This window comes from Fukomys damarensis, unplaced genomic scaffold, assembly GCF_012274545.1.
Source record: "Fukomys damarensis isolate Sample0158 unplaced genomic scaffold, DMR_v1.0_HiC HiC_scaffold_28, whole genome shotgun sequence".
NCBI lineage: Eukaryota > Metazoa > Chordata > Mammalia > Rodentia > Bathyergidae > Fukomys > Fukomys damarensis.
Window position 1 is genome coordinate 10,875,968 of NW_022900940.1, and position 24,794 is coordinate 10,900,761.

At 34.3% G+C, this 24,794-nt stretch overlaps 1 long non-coding RNA gene across 1 annotated transcript in view; it reads right to left on the minus strand.

Annotated features, from left to right (window-relative positions):
- The window catches only part of LOC117283614, a 67,475-nt gene that overhangs the window by 39,343 nt on the left and 3,338 nt on the right, over nucleotides 1-24,794 (minus strand). The window contains exon 2 of the long non-coding RNA XR_004514643.1: nucleotides 17,552-17,663. This is a non-coding gene — a long non-coding RNA (uncharacterized LOC117283614). The remainder of the gene's footprint in view (nucleotides 1-17,551; nucleotides 17,664-24,794) is intronic.

The following is a 24,794-nucleotide window of genomic DNA, read 5'->3' on the forward strand; positions in this document are numbered from 1 at the left end:
TCTTAAAAAAAAAAAAAAAAAAGAGAGTTTCTTGTCTCTACCACCAAAGGGGGAAAAAAGAAATTAACACTACCAATATTAAAATATACTTCATTGTAATAAAATATTAGATGGCATCTTCAGCATTAAACCTATAGCCACTAAATATCATCCATTAAATTATAAGGAATCTTAGACAAAAAATACAAAGAATAACAAAGGTATTAGTAGACTGGGAAATTTTAAGACTTCTCCCAGAAACAAACTGGTCAAAATCCACAAAATAAATTATGTGATGTTTTTCAAAATTTTAAACTCATGCTTACCGGTTGACAAATCTCTTACCTTCTCCTATATGTCATTTTAATAATAAAATAAATCCATTGTGATCACTAAAATAAAGCATTAGAACAAAAGAGATCTTTGTTTCTCTTCTTCCCATTTTGATCTGTCATTTTGGCATATAATATTATGATATGTTTAACTTTCCTATTAGGAAATCTGCAACTTGAGTATTATAATTCAATTAAGATTTACTCCAAAGATATGGCTAGAAAGTTATTGTCTACACATATAGATTGAAATGCTTTTAAGACTTTTGTGGAGCCTGGGGATGTAGCTCAGTGATACAGCCCCTGCTTATTATGCCCAAGGTCTGGGTTTGATCCCAGCACTGTTTGTGCTTGTGTGTATCTTCCCATGCATGCACACACACACACACACATGTGCCTGTGAATATTTGTGAAAATTGATCGTATAACAGGTATACATTTCTTCAAATTAAAAATTGCAACTCTTGCAGGTTAGATTATCTACTTAGGCATAAGTTAACAGTTAACAAAAGTAAAACAACTTGTAATTAAAAACAAGAAAGATGGCTTCTGAATGACTTTTGGTTTGAAGAGAAACTTCCAACTAAACTGTGCGTTATATTTTCAACAATCACACAAAATACTCATGTACTCTCATATTCAGTCATGAGTTTGTTTAGACTTTTACAAACATAAGTGCTTTTTTAAAATGTGAAAGACTGAAATTAATAAAAACATTTAACTCACTAGGAAATAAACATAAACCAACATAAACTAAAAAATGTAATTATTTAGAAACAAAAATTAGTTAATTTTTTACATACAAAATACATAGTAAACCCAATTATAAAAAAGCTTTTAAAATCAACAAATCTTTGTCATGTCTTGGTCAGAAAAATCAGAAGCCTACAATATATAATCCTAGAATTATAGGATACAGGAACATGGTCAATAATGAATTTTAAAAATCATCAGTGATTTTTTATGAATATAAACTTGCATGCAGAATGGGTGATTTTCTTGGAATGGGTAATTTTTTTCAGGAAAAGAAATCCTGGTTAAATGAATCCCTGGAGGAAAATAAATTAAAAATATGATCTTTCACTTTAGTTATACAGAAGGTACAGATTCAGGTCTCTTTATGCCTAAATACTAGTTCAACAAACAGTTCACTACCAAATGACTCGAAGTGTTTCAAAAATTTCAAACTAAAAGTGAAACTTTTGGTTTTATTAAAAGATATGCTTTTTGTCTTAAAAAAGATATACATTCCATCTTGTTCTAAAACTGGAAGTAGAGTTCTATATTTAGAGGTATTTTAATGGTTATTTAAAATTATAGAACTGTTGTTGTCTGCTGCTTGGTCTTCGGAGTTTGGTTCAGGAGCTCGGACTTGGTGGGTAAGGCGCGAAATCACCAGGCAGACTCTGAGGAGGTTTCTGGAACAGTTCTGCTTTATTTAGGAAATGCACAGGCTAGGACTGGGGATTTAGCTCAGTGGTACTACCGCCTGCCTCGCAAGCCCAAGGTCCTGAGTTCAATCCCTGGTTCTAAAAAAAAAACAAAAGAAAAAGAAATGCACAGGCTTATATAGTTTATGTCTGGACAACCATGGGGGAGGAGCATGGGCGGAGCATTTAATTATATGGCACTTTTTTATAGGTTATGTAGATCCATACATTAGTGGAGAACATTGGGTGATATCTTATTGGCTAGACACATGGTGGGGTGATTTTTCTTGGGCAAGGCAAAGGAGTCACGTTCTAGGGGTGAAGGTGTAAACTGTTAGACCCAGCGTCTACACACTTAGGCGAGCTTGCTCAGCCTTAGCATGGTTTCGGAGCTTGCTCAGGAGACAGGAATGTGGCGCACCTGGTCCAGCCAGGCTTGAACTTCTATGTAGAACAATACAAATCAGTATACAAAATTAACATTACAAGTCAATAACTGGACTATATACTAAAAATTAGCTAGTTGAGAAAGAAGTAGAAAAATAAATTATTCACAATAGCTTAAATGAAATGAAACACCAAAAAAACTAGGAGTCAATCTAACCAAAGAGGTACAAGAACTAAACAATAAAAATTACAGAACACTAAAAAATTAAATTGAATAAACTTCAAGATAAGAGTTCTCCCATATTCATGGACCAGCAGAATTAATATTGTTAAAATGACCATATTACAAAACTCATTTTAGAAATCAATGCAATCCTTCTAAAAATAGTCATTACATTTTTTACAGAACTTGAAAAGCAATCATAACTTTCGTATGAAACACAGAAGTTCCAGAGTAGCCAAAGCTGTTCTATGCAAAAAAGGCAAAGATGGAGGCATTATACTACCAATTTCAAATTACTCTACAAAGCCGTGGTAAAACAAACAAAACCTAGTTTGGTACTGGTACATAGAAAAAATGTAATAGAACAGAGAACACAGAAACAAACACATTCAACTACAGCCCTGTAATTCTTGCAAAGGAGCCAAAAACATACACTGAAGAAAAAGCAGCTCTTAAACAAATGGAGCTGGGAAAAATGGATATCCCCGTATCCAAGATTGAAAGATTGCTACCTCTCACTCTGTACAAGAATGAATTCAAAATGGATCAAGTACCTACCTGTTTATAATGCCTGAAACTTTGAAACTGCTAGAAGAAAATGTGGGGGAAGGAACACTTGAGATCATAGGCAACAGCAAAGGTGTCTGTTAATAAAGACTCCAGCAGCACAGGACATAATACCAAAAGTCAACAAATGAACCTGCATCAAATTAAGATGTTTCTGCGCACAAAGAGAAACAACTGAGTGAAGAGAGAGCCTGGAGAATGGGAGAAAATCTTTGCCAATGACTCTTCCTGGAGAGGCTTAATGTTTAAAATATATAAAGCTGTTGTCCCTAATGTTTTTGACACTAGGAACTGGTTTCATGGAAGACAACTTTTTCATGGACACAGGGCAGGGGAGGGGGTTGTTTGGGGATGCTTCAATCACATCACATTTATTGTGCATTTATTTCTATTACTATGTTGTTGTAATATATATGAAATAATTATGAAATTCACCATAAAGCAGAGTCATTGACAGGCCTGAACTTGTTTATCTGCAACTAGATGGTCCTGTCTGGGGTGATGGGACGCACTGACACTCAAATCGTATTGCTTATGTCTAGTCTACTCTATAATCTCGTTCTGGTTGCTGTGCTGCAGAAAATACTGCTTCACAAAGATAGGATGTTGGAAACACCAGTGGGCTTTTCAGGACTTTTGTGGCAATTTGAGGATATTTCACTTTGACTTTAATCCAGAATATATGGAGATTTTAAGTAATCTCAAATACACTGCTAAGGCCACAATTATTTGTGATTTCAAAAAGTTTATCATCTTCTAGCACGAAGAAAGTTGATTTACCTGGCTTATTTACAAATGGATTGTGAATCTATTTCTTCTCAGTTGTGGGGGTCTTTTGTGGTGAGGAAGTAATGAGATTAGTGGTCATGTACTGCTGGGAGAAAGAAGTTCCTGCCTCAGTCTCTTTCAAAATCTCTGCTTGTTGCCTTGTTTTCAGTAGACTTATCAACTTGAACTGCATAGAAGAGTGACTCATTAATCTTTCCTAAGAATTCTGCCTCAATATTTTCTACTTTGTCTGTTCCTCTAATTATGGTGCTAATGAAAAGAGAAACATGCCACCTTATGAACTGCAGCTTTTCCTAAAGTTCATGACAGATATCCTAAGCAGCCAGTAGTCAACGGGCTTCCTAGCTTTAGCAGTGTGTTTAACCACTAAGTATGATGCTGCTCTTAGTTCAGACACATTTGATGAAGTGGTGAGCTTTAATAATCATTTCCAGTCTTTGTGTTCATGTTCTCTTCTTTTGAAAAACCTCTAAGATCTGTCTTTTAATGCTTGGTCTTCAGATTGCTTGGTCTTCAGATGATGAAGCAGTTTTGAAGATAGCCAGTCAGCCCAAAGCAGACTTGGAGAGTATGAATCATCTATTGCAATGAACTCATAATTTAAATTGGACTATTGGTAGTTTCATTTACATGCAGCTTTCTTTTTGCTGACAGGCTTAGAGTCTTCTGCTGTCTGATCATTGGGTCTTTCCCTCTTTTTAAAACAGCTTTCCAGTGATATTTGTTTTCTGCTCACTTTTTGGTTAGACTTAGCTTGTACACTTCTCAAGACTGACTGAGATAAGTGTACAGTATGGGAAAGAGACATGGATGGAAGTGGTGAATAAGATAATGGGTGGGCCATCCACAGACTAAAGTAAATTTAAATTCTCCCTTAAAGCCTGCTATGGGATGTAGCCATGCAACTGAAGTACATTAACTCAGTTCTATAAGCTGACCACCGCCTGCAGCTTGTCACTTGCCATTCAGTGATAAGATTTTGATGAGTCTGCAAGCAGTTGATTTAGTATGGTTTATGTGCAGTCAAACTTTCCTGCTTATGTTAGTCTCTGTCTGCAGCAATTCCATAGTGCTACCATCACCTCAGATCAGGTATCAGATTCTCAGAAGGAACATGCAACCTAGGTATCATATGTGTGGAGTTCATGGCAGGGTCCATGCTCCTATGAGAATCTAATGCTTTTGCTGATCTGACAAGAGGCAGAGCTCAGGCAGTTGTGAGTGATGAGGAGGACCTGTAAATATACATGATACTTTGCTCACTTTCCTGCCCACCACTAACTTCCTGCTCTGTGGCCTGGTTCCTAGCAGGCCATATACCTGGGGGTTGGGAGCCCCCAGTACATAGATCTTGAAAAACACCTCCAAAAAAGTCAAACAGCCCAATCAATAAGTGGACAAACTAATTGAACAGACACTTCTCAAAAGAAGTATAAATGACCATCAGGTATATAAAAACATTCAAACTTCTTGGCTGTTAAGGAAGTGCAAATAAAAACTGCATGAAATTCTATCTCATGCTGGTCAGAATACAGAAAACAAGCATCTAGGAAAAATGAACCCTGAACATTGCTGATGGGAATGTACACTAGGACAGCCACTATGGAAATCAGTATGGAAGTTCTTCAAGTAACTCAAGTAAAATTGTGTGATGCAGCTTTACCCCTTCTGGGTACATACCTGAAAGCATTTATGTCTGTGTGCTGTCAGGATACCTGTATATCTAGGTTTATTTTGGAACAGTTCACATTGGTCATGATATGGAATCAACCTAGGTGCTCATTGGCATATGAATAAAGAAACTGGGGCATATTTACACAATGGAGTTTTAGTCAGGCTTAAAGAAAAATGAAATTTTGTCATATGCAGTAAAATGGATGAAAGAGGAGATACCATATTAAATGAAATAAGATAGATGAAAGACAAGGATCATGTTTTCCTTAACATGTGGAATCTAGAAAAGATGATGTGGAAGTAGAAGGGAGACCTTCCTTAGATAAGAGGGAGGGAACAAGCAGGAAATGGAGTGAAAATGAGGGTATGGAAAAAAACAACTAATAATATCATTAAGAAATCATTATGTTGGCATGAACTTATTGAGGTGAAATTTATGCACTACACCCCATTAAGGGAACCAGTAGGTTCATTATTTTTAAAAATACATTAATTTATTGAGAGAACAAGAAATCACCTAGAATGTATTCAATTAATTGTATTAATTTGTTTTTGGCAGTGAGGTGTCAAGCACATTTTTCTTTTTGTTTGTGATTTTCTTTTGACTTGTGCTATTCTAAAATGCTTTTAATCAGAGGAAATTAAGAATTGCTAAAAGTATGTAAATTGATGTGCATTTTATTTAGCTTCATTTCAGTAATCATTTCACTATATATATTCTACATGTTAACTATATAGGTTACTTTTTGATTGTACTAAAAGAAAAAAATTGTAAAATGTGAAATAATCGTATCATATGTAATAACAATATCTAAAAGAATTATAGTGCACTTTATAATAGACTAAGAAAATAAATAAGTTCCATGTTACTCCCTTGATATTTTGTCATATGGTAAAATTAGACATTCCTATATTTTATTCTTAGTGAACCAGGAAAAATTTAAAAATGTATTAATCATAATTACAATTAAGGATATCTATGAAAATTGCTAGTGAATATAACAACTCATTTTAAATTGTAAATGAGCTACCATATAAAAATCAGAAAGAAAGAAAAACCAAAAATATCCCTATTAGTGCTATTAACCAACAGTGCTCTGACTACTATAGTTAGCAAAATGAAAATAAAATTGAGACTAAGTAATGGGAAAAAAGAAGTTATTACTATATTCTGGCTATATTTGGGCTCTTCACATAAAGTTTTACAATTATTGTAAACTTTTTAGAGCAAAAGAGCTTATCGACATGGCTAAATATGAGATAAGCTAAACTACTATCTTTGTATATAATTGTAAGAATCATAAAACAAATATATTCACAGAATGGAAAAATAAAACATTACCATTAAATTTAACAAGAATTGATCAATAGCTATGTGAAAAAGTGTAACCATTTGCAAAATAATATAAAACAAATGTTGGCTAGGAAAGCACAATACAGTCTCCTCCTATGTGGGAGAGCCTGTCGTTCTAAGCATGTCAACTATTGCCGCATTAATAGATTGGAGTTCAGATGACATTAAATATTCTTTTTCTTTCCCCTACCTCCCCTCCTTCTTTCTGTTTCTCTCTCTGTCTTTCTTAATAGATTGGAGTTCAGATGACATTAAATATTCTTTTTCTTTCCCCTACCTCCCCTCCTTCTTTCTGTTTCTCTCTCTGTCTTTCTTTCTTTTTCCTTCTTTCTTATTTCCTCTTTTCTTTTTTGCTTAGAATTAGATTAGCATAGAAGCAAGGAATCTAAGTTTCATCTAGAGGAAAAGTGACTACAAAGATTTAGAGAATTTAGAAAGAGAGCATTGTGAAATAGGGAATGGGGGATTTTATTAGCTATAAATGTAAATAAAGCAAAACATTTAAAAATATGTAGTGAAAAATTATGCAGATGGATAGATCAGTAGAATAAAACATAGTTAAAAGTTTGAGGATAGTAAATAAGTCATATAAAATGAACAATTGTAGATTGATAACTCTGAAAATACTGAAAATCTTGTTAGTTACATTAATAACTTAAAAACCTAACATTAGTTTGAAATTTTTATATAAAAAGAATTGCATGTTTCTACATAAAACAATGTTTTTCACTTTTGAAGGAGGACTTCTTTAACATGAAGCAAATCCAAAAGGTATTAAAGGAAGAGAAGAATGAATTAATTTCCTTAAAAATTTAGTATATGATAGGGATTTTTCCTAAATACAAAGATATATTCAGATAAGTGTTCAGTACATTATTTAATTACATCAAAAAGTAGGCACCTAAATGTCCACCTGATAAAAGACAGACTAATAAAAAGAATATTTTCTTACAAAAGTATTAAAAGGACTCCAAATAACAATAAGATAGTTCTATATTGTTGACTTGAGGAAGTGTTCATTATATCTTCAGAGGAAAAAAAGTTATAAAATAGTGTGCAGTATATTTTCACATTTTTAACATGTTTTTGTGTTTATCCTTCATGTATAGAAAAAATGAAAAATTAATACTAAATGCTAAAAATAATGGCTGAAATTAAGAGATGTTCAACCATTTTGTTACATGCTTAATTATTTTAATGTTATATTGAGTAGTTATATCTTTAATAATTTGAAAAAGTAGTATCACTTTAAATTTAGTAAAGAAGTCAGTTGGATGATTTAGACTGTTCTCTACCTGTATGATTAAGGGAAATCCTAACCCAAATTAATTCCTGTGGAAATGTTCTGCATGACACATTCCAAAGTGCAAGCAAGCACATTCACTGTTAATGTCAGCTCACCATTTTGAATGGAGTGTAATCCTGACCAGATCAAAACTCACAAAGGAGAACAGATCATTTGTGTAACATACATGAGTTACCTTCTGAAAGCATGCATTCAACTCTTGATATTTGGTATGAATGTTGTCTGTGACACTCTGGTCCTGTGGTGGGAAGCCTATGGCACATTTGCCACAGTGGGCTTTTTGTATCTTTGAAAGCTCTAAAAGGTTCACCATCACTGCTCTCATCTAAACTATTGGTTCTTAGAATGGAAGAAATTGTGTTTAAAATGCACAATTTCAGGCTCCACCCAAAACCTACTGATTCTAAAATTATTAGACCCCGTGCCCAGAATCTGCATTTTAGCAAGCTCTCTAGGTTAATTGATGGATTCTAAAAGTTAGTTAACACTGCTCTGTTTCACTGAAGGGCAGTTGTTTTATGTCAAGTTTTGAGATGATTTTTCACTGTTGAGTTTATCAAAATATTTATTGAGAAAGATTAGAAAAATCTTTTCTAATAGGTCAGCTCATAAGAATACTTCAATACTTGCTTAAACATGTTGAATTTTTATTGAGGGAGTCAGGAAGTTTGTAGATAGCTGTGCATGTGGAAATAATGTGAATGGTGATGTATGTCTGCAAGACAACCAGTGGTATTATATAGTGGGTCAGAGAGGCTAGAGATGGCGAGACAAACTAGATGGCCATTAAATAGACAAAGCAAGAGGTAACAAAAACGTAGGTTGAGGTACAAGAAAATGGAATTGAGAGTCAGAAGAAGAAAAGTGAAGAAGATTAAAATTTTAAACTTAGGTGATAAGTATTATTGGTACTACAGATCAGAACTGTGATTTGCAAATTGGTATATTATGTTTGTGCAGATATCAGTCATCACAGAAGTGATTGGTTTACGTGTCTAAATTGGGGCTTTCAGTTCATTAGAAGAATGATTAAAATTCTCAATGATTAACATTAAAACAAAAGAGAGAGCACAAATACAGTTGAATACTTTGCCAGACTCATCAAATATGATTTTGATGGGCTAAAAACTCCTAATGAGAACACACTGATCTACTAAATAAACAGAATATTTGGCTTGGACAGAAATGTCAACAGAGGTATAATCTGCTAAGTTGCTCTTTGGGGTGGTACTAGCTGTTGGATGGACTTAAGCCAAAACAGAATGGTAGGAAGCCACTGCAAGAGAGCCTCTGGGAATCTGAATGATCAATTACTTTTCATCTTATATTGTAATTTACCTGTATTACAGTTCATATTGCAGAATCAGATCCTCCTCAGAATTTCTGTAGTACTTCACTTAGATTTTTATTGATGTGTTTATTTTAATTTGAGCAGACCTTTGTGGTATTTAGGGCTATTAGTGGATGTAAAGGGATACGATGAATGTCTTGGGAAGTAGATTGGTATAAAGCAAAGTTTAAAGTTGGCTGTATCATGGCAAGTGTGATGTAAGGATGCAGAAAATCTTAAATTCAAAGCTCATCTCCTCTACTCCTTCCTGTTATAATTTAGTCTGATCTGAACACTTGGTCTTCATTTATTAAGCAGTGATAATAATGGTTTACCTCATGGCGTTATAAAATAATGAAATAAAAGTATGCATATCCACTGTTTAACAAAGAATCTGGAACTGTAATTTCTCACAGAAGGTTTCTGTTGTTTCTGTTGTTATTGTTTTCTGTTCTTATTAAATATACTTTGAGAGTTAACAAGAATTTTTGCAAATCCTAGGATAAGACGTTTCTGTGTCCTTACAGTACCTTTCACCAGCACTGTCAGCACAACCTAAGCAAGTGTCAGTACGCTCAAACTTATTTGGTGAGTGACTGAGCAAGGAACTGATAAAGTCTACACTCATTTATAGACTTGTAGTAGAGAATGGTACAGAGCCTTGGTTATTCTATAATCTAAAACATGATGTTATTTCTGTGGAAAAACAGCCACAGCCACAGCTGATCATTCAGATTAAACAGACTTGTTGATCATTCAGATTTAACAATTGGAGTTAAAACCCTGAAGGAGTATGAGTAAAGATGGCGTTCTTATCTCTGAATCCTCATATGGTGGAAGAGGTAAGGAAGCTCTCCAGATGTTCTTGTTAAGATCCCTATCATGATTAAGTCATCTTCCAAGGATCCCATCACCTACTGTGATTGAGGGTTAGGATTTCAACATAGGATTTTTGAGGGCACACAACAGTCAGTCTGGGGCAATATTGACTAATATATATATATATTAGTCAATTTTCCATTGCTGCAATAGAATTCCTGAAGCTGTGTACTTTACAGAGAAAGTAGGATTATTTAGTTCATTGTTTTGGAGCCTGAAAGTTCAAGGTTGGATGGCTTCATATATTTGGCCTCTGATGAGGATTTCATGGTATGTGTTATATAACACAGTGGCAGCATCACAGAAGAGAGTGATCATATGGTGGGGTAGGAACCCATAATACCAGGAGGAGTTGGAGACCAACTAACTCCTCAAGTCCAGTATTCTCACAGGGACATAAGCACCTATCACTAGGTTTTGCCTCTTAAAGCTTCTGCTACCTTTAATACTGCCACAACTGAAGACCAAACTTCCAACACATAAAACCAAATCCAAACCATATTAATATCTTATTTCTGGATTTAAAGTTCCCTCTTGGATGTTTTATAGAAAGCACCTTCTACTTTTACTGTCCAGTTTTAGGAAATTTCCTAAAGTTTTGCTGATGACTTATTTTTTTCCCTTTGAGCTTTAATTTTTCTATAACATTGTCTTCCTAGGTTATCCTACCTTGACATTTATAGGTATGGATAGTAGTAATCCTTCAACACTTAGTTTACAATCCTCCTCCTTAGGACAGTCAACCAGGGTTGAGGTCTGGATAATTCTGTAGCACTTCTGACATTCATTTCAAATAACTTGATATTGAATATGTTTATAAATCTTATTGATCTTACTGTATTGTAAATTCCTTAAGAGAATGGTAGGGAAATCAAATTTAAGAGTAGGAAGAAAGCCTTGAAGCAGATATTCCATTGCTGAGGCCTCCTAGAGGCTGCACAGATAATTTATCATACAGAACTGAATTCACTAATCATTTTGTAATGAACTAGAGACGGCTCCCTGTCCCCAAAGTATGATGACCTTCGAGAAGGGACTTGACATCAACTCTGGCTAGCAAATATGTATGTTATGGATAATCTGATCATAGAAACTGAACAGAATGGATAAACCGAAGCTGAAACACTCAGAGGAAGTTCAGTCATGTGTTTTGGGCACAAAAACAACACAGCATCAGACAGTTTAAAGAAAGTAATTAGTAGAGGCAGAAGATTATCTGCCCTTCTTACGAAATTCCTGTGTTATACAGTAAATCTCACTGGCTGAAGTTACCTGACAGTGTGGCTTATTTCTTGCGTCTGAAGCAAACCTAAGTAATGAAGCATCACTTTGTAAAAGTGACTATTAAATGTTGATTCTAAATATATTGCCTTATTTTTTTCCATTGTAGTTACTGTACTTTTCATGTTTCCTGAAGTTACACAGAATATGTTCTAACTCTCTGTCCAATGATAGACCTTCTATAATGGATGGATTTTTCAATGTGGAGATGTCTTACAGGAAACAAATTAGTATCTGTGAGGGCTTCATTTGATATAGTTTTTCCACTACTCCAGTAAGGAATGGTAGAGAGTAAGTGAAAGACCTAAATTATTTATTAGTGGAATACTTATATCTCTCTCTATATATATATCTGTATATATCATGTAGTGATATTATGATTGTATTGGCTGATAAATGTAAGATTTGCTTTTCTTTTGAGAGGTGTTTTTCTATTAGAGTGTATATTAAATGTAACTAGCACTGTAAGTGCATGGTTCCCTGCATTCTGTGGATTAGGATAAATGGAAAATAGGTATTTAAAATTAAATACAGTGTTAATAAACACATTGGTTTCGTATAAATACAGTGAACACAATAAAGGAGGTTTACTAATGGCTTATTTTAAAAAGAAAATGTGCTACCAGATAAGTATGACAGGAAACTTGGACAAAGATTAACACTTGTAGTTTTGCTTGATAAATTCAGTGGATATATGTTAACAGATTTGACATTGTTTATGAGCTCCTTTGAAAGCTACCTTAAATATAAAATGAACAAACTATTTCCTATAAAAGCATAAGTAATGCAAGAAAGAAAATCAATATCATGACTTTGGAACTCTTCCTGAATTTGTAAGAATATATAGAAGAACAATTCTGTATTTAAAAAAAAAGATTACTTTCAGGAGTCAGAGGGGAAAAACTTAATTTTCATAAATATCTTTAGATGAATATTTCCTCAATATAGGTCAAATGGCTGAAGAAATGCAAGTCAGAGTAGAGTTGTGGTGAGTAATCCATCAAGCAATCATAAAAACAAATTTTAAATCAAGAGTGGCTAAAATGGATTGTTTTTCCAAAAGAGATCTCACGTCAAATGTAGAGGTGAGAATATATGATTTCTTCATATGTCGCATTGTAATTTTAGAATGGAATTCAGCATATTGTAATTTTCATGGTCTTTGTTGCATTGGGAAGCTTACCTATTAAATGTTGGTCAGACCTTTTATGCTTTCTTTGTGTCTCTGTATTTTTCATTTTTTTTAGTACCGGGATCAAACTCTGGCCCTTGTGCTTGAGAGGCAAGCAGCGGAACCACTGAGCTAACAACCCCTGTCTTTTCTTTCTATAATCCATGAGGAATACTAATGGTACATCTACCTCTTTAAAGCACCTGTTGGATTATTTTGCTCTGTGACTGACAATACTTTCGGAAGTGTCTCCTTCATATGTCCTTCTGGCATATGAATTCTTCCACATGCCATTCAGCATGCCCCTGCTCTGTGTCCCAAATTTATTTTTCAATTATTTTCTTTTATTCGTATTTGTGTTTACTTACATTTTATTTTTCATGCTGTATAAGTCAGAGTGCTTTGGAGGAACAGAACCAATAGGATTATGCGTGTGTGTGTTTGTGAGTGTGTGTGTGTGTGTGTGTGTGAGTGTGTACATCTTCAGGAAACCCCTATTTTCCCCCGAAGGCCTTCAGGTGATGTGTGTGTGTGTGTGTGTGTGAGTGTGTACATCTTCAGGAAACCCCTATTTTCCCCCGAAGGCCTTCAGTTGATTATGATTGGATGTGATCTTTCATACTGTTGAGGGTAATCTCCTTTACTTGAACTCAGCTGTTTGTAAATATTAATCACATGTAAAAAACAGTTTCATGGCAGTACCAAGACTAGTATTGAATCAAATAACTGGTCCCATAGTCTAACAAAGTTGATATATTTAACCATCAAGTAGATCTTGCTTTTTTCCCTATTTCATCTTAATTTTTAAGAATTTTTTTCTCTATCTTATATGTATATAACCAACATTCTTAAACTTGTATGCCTTACCAGCCCAGATAATTTTCTTTCTTATTTGCCAAGTCATTACTGTTCACTACATCCCTAAATGATAATAAGGACCTGTGAAATTCTGTAGAAGGATGCATCACTTTTATAGCATTCATTTCATGCTGCCTGGCACTGAATGTATTTATGTGAGGCTTTTATACTCTGTGGGAGCACTGAGAGTCTCAAGGACCAGGGCAGTAGCACATATGTCTTTGAAATCAAGTTAATATATAATACATACACTGCTCTACACAAAGGTGCTTAGAATTTTGTTTGGTGAAGTGCACAGTGCTATTGTAGTCCATTCTTAACCTCAAAGAATTATAGACACATCCTGCCATACAATAGTAATATGATGTAGAAGAATATTTCCTGAAGGTGATAGACATTCGATCACAGAGAATAGGGTTCATTTTAATGGATGCATATTCGTTTTACTGTCATTAAAAATCTAATCTAACATCAAACCGGTGAATTCTCAGATACTGAAGTTTAAAATAGAATTAACATAGAGACTTATGTTGGGCTTTGATTGATTATTAAATAAGTAATTGTGGGTCAGTATGTAATTATGACAATGTTTTGAAGTAGCAATTGAGGATTTGTTCATAAAAATCTTTTCCTATGCCAATGTCTTCAAGAGTTCTGCTAACTTATCTTTCAGCAAGTTTAGTGTTTCTGTTTTAATATTTATATCTTTAATCCACTAATCCACTTGGATTTTAATTTAGTGCATAGGAAAAGATTTTATGAACAAATCCTCCATAGCACGGGAATTAGCAGAAAGAATAACTGGGATCTCATCTTATTAAAAAGCTTCTTCACTGTAAAAGAAACCATCAACACAAGTAAGAGACAATCTACAATGTGGGAAAAAAATTTTACCAGCTGATCCTCAGATAAAGGACTATTATCTAGAATATATAAAGAACTCAAAACAGTCAGCCTCCCCCCAAATATAAAGACCCAATTCTAAAGTGGGCATCTGAAATGAACAGACATTTCTCAGACAAAGAAGCAAAAACAGCCAGTAAATATATGAAAAAATGTTCTACACCACTGGTCACGCAAGAGATGCAGATGAAAACAACACTGAGATTCCACCTCACCCCACAAAGAATGGCTGCTATCAAGAAATCAAACAATAACAAATGTTGGCGGGGTTGTGGGGAGAAAGGAACCCTTCTCCATTGTTGGTGGGAGTGCAACCACTAGGGAAATCAGTATGGAGATACCTCAAAGAGCTGGGCCTAGAGGTTCCATTTGACCCAGCCATCCCTCTGCTGGGTATCTTTCCAAAAGAATTAAAAGAATCATATAACAGAGATATATGCACACTTATGTTTATAGAGGCACAGTGTGTAATAGCGAAAACTTGGAAACAGCCCATTTGCCCATCATTGGAAACTGGATAAAGAAGATGGGGTTTTTCTATAAAGTGGATTATTACTCAGCCATAAGGAATGAGAAATTAGATTCATTCATAGGAAAGTGGATACATATTGAGGGTATACTCCTAAGTGAAATAAATAAGTCACACATATGTAAATACCAAATAATTTCTCTGGTGTGAATAAACTATAATAGTACTTAAGATCCTAATAATATAATGTACAATGTGAAATAGGAAGAAAGGGGCTAAAGGTGTAGGGAAAGTGGGAAGGGTAGGGGAAAGGTAATAAGGGAAAAGAAAAATATGAGAAAATGAAAAAATGGAAATGAAGTGTTTATAAAGGGAGAGGGAGGAGGGGTGAAGGAAGGGCAGGGACAAGGGGAAAAAATGAGAACCAAGACCTGTCATGTAAAGGTACAAGATCCCAATAATGAATGTAACAGTACTGTATACCTAAAATGCACCAATAAACTCAATGAGGAAAAATAAGTAGCAATTGAAGAAAATTTGGTTTTTGAAACATTTATGTTATGTAATCCTAGGATGGAAGTGAGGATTTGTGAAATCATATACTCCCTTTCTCACACTCTGTGTAATCTGGATACATTTTATCTCTCATCCTCTGTATGCTGCTTTTGCACAGGTATCTTATTATCTTCTAACTTTGTTACTTATGTCTCTAAATGCATTCAAACCACATCATAGATGCTACAAAAGTGGAAGTAACCTGGCCTGTAGACTAATCCCAAATAGGTTTTGTACATATTGAATGAAATAGGACACACAAATCTGCCTGTAGCAGGCACAGAAAGAACATCCTTTAGCTTGGAACTGAGACAAGTAGATTTATGATCTAATCTTACTTATTCTGACATTCCTGTTAAATAGATGTCCCTGATCCCCTTGCCATTCTACTCACATTTCTAATGTGCTCATAGTACCTCAAGGTAATCATGATCATTTGCAATTATAAGTGCCCTGTTATCAATTAATTTGCAGTTCACCAATAACCATCTGATTACCTCTTTCAAAGCTGCACTGACATGGCAATTACATTGAGAGTAATTATCATGTAATTGCACATAATTATTTGTACCTTATTAAGTGCTCAGATGATTAAAATATTTCTGGTCAAATAAAAATTATCCGTGTGCCTAATTTTGTTTTGAAAAATAAGTAATGTTGCATCTTGGTTTTATCTTCTTTGGATAAATAAAGTAGAATTGTCTTGTTCATTTTACCATAAATCTCAGAAAGGATGAATTGGTAAAAAAAAAAAGGAGAAACTTAAATTTTATCAATATAATTCTTGGTACATCCAATGAAGTTGAAATAATAAACTTCAGCTTTTAGCATGGATGAGTGCTTTCCCTGTTGTAGCTATAACAAAAAATATTACCCTGTGAAGAGTGTACACTATGAATGTCATTGAGGACAATGTGTTTTTCATGTCCAGTATGACCATTAACAATTTTACATTGGACTTTTTTTTCTCATTGTATTCTCTCATCAAAATCTTTACTGTTCAATTCCCATATTCAGTATGTATTTTATTTTTTTCAAGAGCTATATATAGTAGCTTTTTCCAAATTTGTTTTTTTCAGATATCCCTTACAGAACAACTATTCCAGCACTGTTTTCATGAATATTACATGAACTGTGTATACATGCTTACTTTTTCTGGTGCCCACATAAGTCAGCAAGAACCAAGTAATAGTAAATATAGTAATTTAATAGTAGATTTAGTAATATATATATATATATATATATGTATACACATATATATTACTTTAAAATTCAAAGGCAAAACATGTAAATATTATTAATAAAATATTTTGCCCTCTTTTGTAATAAGCTTTAGAAATCTGGTGTTTAACTTTAAACACTTGTCCATTTAGATTGTCCACATTTAAAGTGCTTTATAGCTGCATTTAGCTGATGAATACTGAATTAGGTGGTGCAAGTATATTGATTATATGTATAAGAGAAAAGTATATGTACATGAGAGATGTATGATGAGCTAACAGTTTGCTCTTTGATTATAGATTTTTTGAGTTTATATTTTTAATCTGGTAAAAGGTACATCCAGGCTAAAAAGTTCTCATTTAAAAAAATTAAATTGTTTGCTATAAAAATAGGCATGAGTCTATAACATTTATGAACTGCATCTGTAGGTCACATATGATGTTAGTTATAGTAACATTTATTATATAATTTAATATTCACAGTATCCTTTGTGTATTCCTTTTAAAGATTAAAAAAGTGTGGCTTAGAAAGTTTCACCCTATCAAAGTCATATAGTGATTAGTCCCTAAAGCAATATTTTGTATCTTGTCATTCTTTGACAAAATTTTGTCTCTTGACTTTCAAAGAAGAAATATATATATTTTGAGCCTACTTTTTCACGGATGGTTCTAGGGAGAGGGTTGATGTTCTTTATCCATTAAATTAAGTTTCCCGATTCATGTCTTTGAATTGCACCCTTCTGATACCCAGTTCTAGTAAGTTTAAATATAGCATAAGTTGTCTTCCAGTGGCATTTTAACTGAAAGTTTGCTGTCTATTGCACATACTTATAGAAAAACCTACCTTTGAGGATAACTCAGTGACTGACAGCAGTTCTTTAGCAACCATCTGATTGTAGTTACTGAGGAAGTTTACCTTGGATTGAAGAATCACATGCCATTGTGATTGACAGAGTCTGTAAGACAATCAAGGTCAAATTCAGACTGAATTTAGTATATCTTTATGAGCATTGACAGATAAGTCAAGTGTCAAATATTGCCTAGCCATCTGGTGACTACTCATGATTAGTGTGGACTCACTGTGTTTAACTTATTATTGGGAGCAACTCTGAGAAACTCGTTTGTTTTCAGTTTATCAATGAAATGTGCTCTATCTGCTAACACAAATGATTCTCCCTAAAGTGAACTTGCAAAGCCATCAGCTATATGAGTGCAGTATGACTTTCAAGAAAGTTTTAATTAGATTATTATCATATCTATGTTCTAAAATGTTTTCTCCTCACTTTAAAGTGATTTATGCATTATTGAAAAAATATATTGAGTGCAGAAAATGTCACTTGTGAATCGATGCAGACTTCCTTAAATAGTAATAACAACCAACAACTACATCCAGGGGTTTTATAAACCCCTAGATGTTTATGGAGCGTTGTCCACTTTCTATGCCTAATGTGTAAGTAGTGCAAGGTGATGTTACAGATAAACCATATATAATGGACAAGTGCCTTGTGCGAAACTCTCAAAACTTGTATTCAACAGAATGTGTCAAACATCAGAATTCATGAGTTAACCTCTACCAGCAAATATTTTATTTATTTTTTGGATAAAAATAAAGACAGAGACAAGTGAATTCAATCATCTTTTATCACTTTGTGTAGTGTGAGGCTCTAAGTATCTAGAGTACGAATCTAGTGCTATGTCCCCCCGGAATTTTGCTGTGCTTATAAATGATTAGTTTTAAGTTATGATGGTGTTTGATTTAACAATTAGTATTTAAAAAGCCAAACTTTCTTTTCATTGATGATGAATAAGTGGCCTTCATTCTCTTTTCAACTACCAGATTGTCTTTCTAACTGGACTATTAAAAACATTTTTTCATATTGATCATAGGTTGAAGAAATAAGTGAGGGGTAGTCAAATGTAAATCATCAGATAATGGCACCAATTTAAGTTACAGTGTAGCTGCTTGTTCAAAATATGACATTTCATGATCAAATAATAAGAGTCTTTACATCATTGTCGGTCCCTCTGCAAGGACAGGTATTTAAATCCTGTAGGTATTTACCATATCCACAGAGAATCCTTTCAAAAATGAGACACTTAAGAAAACAATATTATAGAACCAATAGAGCCTAACAAAGTATAGTTTTCTTATCAATTGTATGAAGTTCCACCATTTTTTTTTCTTTTAGTAGCGGGGACCTTGCACCTGCAAGGAAGGTGGGGTGCCACTGATCTCAGTTCCCCGTCCTCCACCCTCGTAACACTTCAGTTCCAATGGGTTTTGGACAAAAGTGCTGACGATGGATTTCTCAGCAAGTGCAGTAGGTGTACCTATTTCAGAATAAGACCAAAGATAGCTAATGATTAGTAAGGAGAAGAGATATTGGCCATGTTTTCCTTATTCATTATTGAGCCCCTCCATTTATTCTATTCCTCATATTCTCTCTCTCTCTCCCTCTCCCTCCCTCTCTCTCTCTCTCTCTCTCTCTCCTTCTCATTCTATCCCTTCTCTTACTTTCTCCCTCAGATTATTCCTCCCTCTCACATTCCCTCACCCTCTCATTCAAAGACAAGACTCCAGATAAATCCACAGTAATACTAATTGAGAAGATAAAAAGTTGTTAATTGTCTTTAATAATGTCTGGAGATACAATATGTGTTATATTTTATGTTAGCACTAAATAACGAGATTTCAAGTTATATCTTTTAATTAAGTAACAAATATATAGTGTCTACCATTGTATTATTAACTGTCTAAATGAATATTTAAATGGTGAAATGACCATAAAAAAGATAATGAATGCAAATCTTATATGTTATGAATTATCCAATTATTCAAAATTATGGGTTAACCCGCTAAAAAAACTATTGAATATGTAATTCTTCATAACATTAATAGAACAAATATGCCTCCCTGCAATACAGGTAATGTGAGAGATACTTTCCAAGCAAAACTTCCCTATAAGTTTGTTTTTGTCCCCATTACGAACTGGAATTTTTGAGATAAAGCCACCAAACCAGCCTGTGTATTTTCTTTTCCTCCTGAATGATTTTGTTCAACTTAAAATGACGGTTACTAACAGCAGGTGATTTCTTCTTTGTTTTGAATTATATTGAACATTCTCTTGGCATTCAGAAGTACTGAAAAATCGGTTTTAAGTGAATCTTGGGTTGAGAAGAACTATATACATATAGTAGGAAGATAAATTTTAGCTCTAGTTAATATCTTCTTGATAGAAAACTTCAATAAATTCAATAGCTATTATTATATATTCAATTTTTTAGGGAATCATTGGGTCTGTTTTCAAAAGATACTTAGAAATAAATAGTTTTAGCATCATATGAATTGTTCTATCTTTGTGAGCAAAATAAAATCTTTAATACCTGCTAATCATACATATGTGTGAAAGCTGTGTTTTTATAATTCTTTTTAAAAAGTTAATTATATCATAACAGTTGGAAGTCTTACACTGAGACATCCAATGGATACAATTGACAGAGTCAAGAAACTATCACCAGAGGACTGTATTTCATAGCATATTTAAGTCTACATATATTTTTCTTGACTCTACAAGGTGAATCTGAAACAATTTTGCACTATGTTTCGGATTTCAAATTTCTTCTCTATTATTTTCTTGGCTCTTTTCATATGAAAAGCAATCCCCCATTATTGAAAAGAATGAATAAGAATTTGGCTTTATAATCTAATTTGCGGTGATTTCTATAAGTAGATTAATGGTATATGGAGATCTGTTCTCTGGTAGATTAGAGACAACAGGGAATGTAGTTATTTTTCTTTATTTACTTGTCCATTTTGACCTCAAAGCATTTCAGTAGTTGCACCTACTGGGAAGATCCTACTCTTTGATATCTCGACTGTATATAATTAGAAATAGTGTTGATCTAGGGGAAAAAAAACTTGCTAAGAGTGTCATGTTTGAGCATGAGGGTCACATAACCCATCCATAGAAGAAAGATTTGATAAACGTTTATGCCAAATGCAGCAGAGTCAGAAGACATGGTTCTCCCATTAGAGGAAACCAACGTTTTTTTGAAAATAGTCTTTTTGAATAAGAAAAACAGGAACTATCCTTCCTTAGAGAACATCCTGCTGAAATATATTTTGTACACATGGACTGAAAACTTTCATAAAAAAGACATTTCCCTTCTAAGAGGAAATGGATAAGGACATTCAGGCACTGCAGAAATGACCACAAGCTTGGCGTCTTACATCTTAGACACCTGTTGTCAGGCTAAACTGGGGACACAGGCAAATTGGGAAGTTTGGAAAGAGAATACCTTAGCCACAGTTGACTTCTTCATGCTATAAATTATGCATGCCTGTATGAGTTGCCTGGTTATGGTTTGAATGTTTGTATCCCCTTCTAAATTCAAGATAAAATTTAATGTAGTGATTTTAAAAGGTGGGTCCTCTAAGAGGTGAATAGTCATGAAACTCTGCCCTTGTGAATGGATTAGTGCCATGTAGGATGGCTTAAGGAATCCAATTCACAACTTTTGTCCCTTTCACCATGTGGTGATACAACCTTCATTACATATGGAGGATGCGACAACAAAGCACCATGATGAAAGAAGAGAACAGTCCTTACCAGACACCAGACCTGCAGCTGGTGACTTGATCTTAGACATCTGAGCCTCCAGAATTGTGGTAAATAAACTTATGTAAATGTTAATGGTTGAATTTGGAAAATAACCAGCCTTGTAGAAGGCTATAAGGATGTAAAAGGCTCAACATGGGTAGCAAAAGCTGCTAGGGAAGGTAGTGGTAACAGGTAGTCTGTGTTATTTTGTTATAACAGCACAAGACTAAGGCATCCCTTCTGCTAAAAAAACCAAAGTCCTCAGATTGTGTATGAACACTAAAGAGGTGGCATTGTAACTCCTGTTCTGCCTAAAGAAAGGAGGACTGTAGTCACAGGATTTTTCAGCCATGAGCTATGCCTGAACTTAATTTCTAATTGTGTTGGCTGTTGTGTTGTCTTTAGTGTGCACACTACTCAAAGTCAGTTTTGGTTTGAATAGGACCTGAGCTCTGCTTGGAGTCTGTCACTGACTTGGCATTCTGTAGGGGACCTTACTGACTTCTCTTTTTTGTTGTTGTTGTTTGCATTGGATGAATCCAGTGAGACAAATGATTTATTCTTTCTTTGAATTTAGTTTTAGAGAATCCTGTCATATTTGGGGAAGAAAAAAGGAGATCTTTTTTTTTTATGCTTTACATTATATTTTTGTGTCAAAGGTGTTTAAGACTCACTTTGTTGGATTCACGAATGAATATGATTTACAAACATTTCCCATTTATTGATTTGTGTATGTTGAACCATCCCTGCATCCATGGGATGAATCCCACTTGGTCAGAGTGTATGATCTTCTTGATGACCTTCTGCATTCTGTTTGTCAGTATCTATCTTAACTTAGCATTTTTGCATCTATGGTCATAGTGAGATTGGCCTATAGTTCTCTTTTTTGGTAGGGTCTTTCTCTGCTTTTGGGATTAAGGTGATGCTTGATCCTGAAAGGAATGAATTCATGAGTATTGCTTCCCTTTCAATATCAATGAAGAGTTTAAACAGTAGTGGAAAAAGTTCTTCTCTAAATGACTTATAGAATTCAGTAGTGAAGCTGTCAGGTCCTAGGTTTTTCTTAGTTGGCAAATTTTTATGGAAATCAATAGGGAGATAACTCAAAGAACTGGGATTAGAGGATTAGGATTTGACCCAGTTATACCCCTCCTGGATATCTTCCCAAAAGAATTAAAAGAATTATTCCACAGCTATATATGTGCAGCCATGTTCACAGCAGCACAGTTTGTAATAGATAAAAGTTGGAAACAGATCAGTTGTCCATTAACTGGAGACTGGATAAAGAAATTGTGTTTTTTAATAAAATGGAGTACTACTCAGTCATAAAGAATGAGAAATTAGAGACATTCATAGCTAAATGGATGCACATTGAGGCCATACTCGTAAGTGAAATAAATAGGACAGATGTGTAAATACTGAATAGTTTCTCTAGTGTGAGAATCTGAAAGTGTAAATAACAATCAAAAGGCATAATAGATAAGTGAAATAGAAAAGGTCCATATTATCTAGAATATATAAAGAACTCACAAAAATCAGACCCCCTCAACTATAAAGACTCGATTCAAAATTGGGCATCTGAAATGAGCAGACATTTCTCAGACAAAGAAGTAACAGCAGCAAATAAATATGTAAAAAAATGTTCAACATCACTGGTCATTTGAGAGATGCAGATGAAAACAACACTGAGATTCCACCTCACCCCACAAAGAATGGCTGCTCTCAAGAAATCAACCAATAACAATTGCTGGTGGGTTTGTGAGGAGAAAAGTACCCTTCTCCCTTGTTGATGGGAGTGCAGACTGGTGCAGCCACTGTGGAAATCAATATAGAGATACCTCAAAGAACTAGGATTAGGAGTTCCATTTTACTTAGCTATCCCTCTGCTGGGTATCTTTCCAAAAGAATTAAAAGAATCAAACCACAGTGATATATGTGCACCCATGTTTATATCAACACAGCTCATGATAGCTAAAACTTGGAAACAACCCAAATGCCCATCAACTGGAGACTGGATAAAGATGTGTTTTGTTTTTAATAAAATGGAGTACTACTCAGCCATAAAGAATAAGAAGCGAGAAACATTTGTAGCTAAATGAATGCACATTGAGGCTATACTTTTAAATGAAATAAATAGGACACACTTGAGTAAATACTGAATAGTTTCTCTGGTGTGAAAAACTAAAAGTGTAAATAAGATCCAATTTGTATAACTGATAATGTGAAATAGGAAGAAAAGGACTAAAGGAAAAGGTGTAGGGGAAGTGGGAAGGGTAGGGAAAGGAAACAAGGGAAAAAATAAGAGAAAAGGAAAAAATGGAACAAAGTCTTTTTAAATAAGGGTAAAGGGAGTGCAGCGGTATGGGGGATAATGAGAACCAAGATGTGTCATGTAAAGGTCCAAGATCCCAATGATGAATGTAACTGAACCATGTACTTTAAAAGTACCAGTAAACTCAATAAAACAAAAAGAAAGGTAGAAAAGATCCAAAGGGGAAGGGGAAGGGAAAGTGGGAGGGGTTGGGTAAAGGAAAGAAGGGAATGGAATTAATATGAGAAAAAGGAAAAAATGGAAACAAAGTCTTTATAAATAGGGAGGGGTGGGAGGATTGATTGAAAGGAGAGCAGGAGAATAGAAAAAAAAAAACCAAGATGGATTATGTAAAGGTGAAAATTTCTGGTGATGATTGTCATTATATTGTATACCTAAAATATACTAGTAAAATTAATAAAGAACAAACAAATAAAAAACAAATGTTTTCCCAAGACTGAACTCCTTTGTATATTTAATTTGGTGATTACGTGCTTCGTGTTTTGATCAGTGATTTTATCCCTATTCTATGTAAGATGCTTCTTCCATTGCTCTTGAGGCATAGGCTTTCCTGAAGCTATATTAACTATTCAGGAACCTTCACAATTTATCATCAATTCTCTAGATCTCTTCTCTGGGCACCTAATATTCTTTGTAGATTTCTAAGAATTATTCCATTAATCTGGACACATCCTGTGTTAGTAGTAAAGGGTAATTAATGGCCTTTTAATTGCAATGGTTGTCTTTTTAAAAATTTGAATTAATTGATATGCGCATATTTATGAAAGAAGTAACAGGAAAGGTGTCTGAAGTAGCATGTGAATTACTCCACTTTAACTCTTCATTGAGTTTCAAATTCATACCAGGATTATGATTTTATGCCTTCATGTACTTCATTTCTGGTGATCCTCAGAATAATCCTGTGGGGCAAAAGTTACTGATTTTTTCATTTTGTAAATGAGAACACAGTGGTAAAGAGGTTTTGTCAGTGTCTCATCTTACTCTATCTCCTCAATAATAAAATTTCATTGTGAACTCGGGATTTCCTGGCATAAGTTTTCTGTGCTTTTGACTCTATTGAAGGAGTGCCAGTCTTGGCCAGGGATTTAGCTCAGTAGTGGTTCTGCCACTACCTCACAAGCACAAGGACCCGAGTTTGATCCCCACTACCAAAA